Below are 1,266 nucleotides of genomic sequence, written 5' to 3' on the forward strand. Positions count from 1 at the left end.
TGTGAGCTGTAATGCTATGGCACTCTACCCAGGGGGACAGCTTGAGGCTCTGTCTCAAAAAAAAAAAAAAAAATATGTGTTGTATGTTGTGTTACGTGAGGCTTGTCAATTAAGTTTGCAAACTTGGAAACCTTGCATAAGTCAGGCATGTAAAGCTACCAGAGCAGCAGCAGAACCACTATGGCACCTGGAGGAGCCACTTGACCTGGAGGAAGCATGAGATTACACTGGCTGTGGGGACCCGGTGACAGCACAAGAGGTACTAAGTTTTGACAAATTTGCATCATGCTTAAGTGTAAGCAAGCTGCTCTTGGCTCAAGAAGTGTTGGAAAGTCTGCTCTGACTGTACAATTTGTTCAAGGTATTTTTATTAAAAAATATGATCCTATGATAGAAGATTCTTGTAGGAAGCAAGTTGAAGTAGATGCACAACAGCGTATGCTTGGAATCATGGATACTGCAGAAATGGGACCATTTACAACAATGAAGAATATATTCATGAGAAATGAATAAGGCTTTGCATTAGTTTATTCAATCACAACACAATCTACCTTTAATGACTTATAAGATCTAAGAGAACAGATTCTTCAAGTTAAAGATGCTGATGATGTTCCAATGATCTGGTGAGTAATAAGTGTGACTTGGGTGATGAAAGAGTTGTAGAAAAGAAAGAAGGTCAAAATCTAGCAAGAGAGTGGAACAACTGTGCATTCTTAGAATCTTCTGCAAAATAAAAAGTAAATGTTAATGAGATATTTTCTGACCTACTGTGGCAAATTAACAGAAAAACTTCAGTGCCTGGGAAGCCTCACAAAAAGTCATCATGTCAGCTGCTTTAATATACTAAATGCACTGTAGCTCTGAGTTAGGTCTGAAGGACTGTTGTCCCATTCAGTGCCAGCATTGCAACTTTGTTAAACCTACCAGCATCTTAAATGGACTTTCCTGTGTTGGTCCATTTAAGAGGTGGATGAAAGCTATTATATCACTTTGCACATTCTAATCATTTTCCAGTATCACAAGAGATTTCCTCTTATATAATAGTCATAGAGTATGCATCTGGTGAAACCAGAGGCTACATCCAATATTACTGCTAAGAGACATTGTTCATCCATGAATGTTGTACATGTATGAAAATACTTTAATATGCTCCATGCTTTGTATTGGAGATTATAATAATGTAAATCCTGAAAGCACCTCTATTTTAGCATAAGAAAAGAAAGTCCAAAGAGCTCAAAAAAAAAAAAAAAAGAAAAGTCTGCAGAT

General features: G+C 37.3%; 1 pseudogene; it reads left to right on the top strand.

Moving 5' to 3' along the window:
• The first annotated feature begins 285 nt into the window (after positions 1-285).
• On the top strand, positions 286-839 carry LOC100941998 (annotated as a pseudogene).
• Positions 840-1,266: the final 427 nt, after the last annotated feature.

The sequence above is a fragment of the Otolemur garnettii genome, unplaced genomic scaffold (assembly GCF_000181295.1).
Source record: "Otolemur garnettii isolate 467f Iridium unplaced genomic scaffold, OtoGar3 scaffold00088, whole genome shotgun sequence".
Taxonomy (NCBI): Eukaryota; Metazoa; Chordata; class Mammalia; order Primates; family Galagidae; genus Otolemur; species Otolemur garnettii.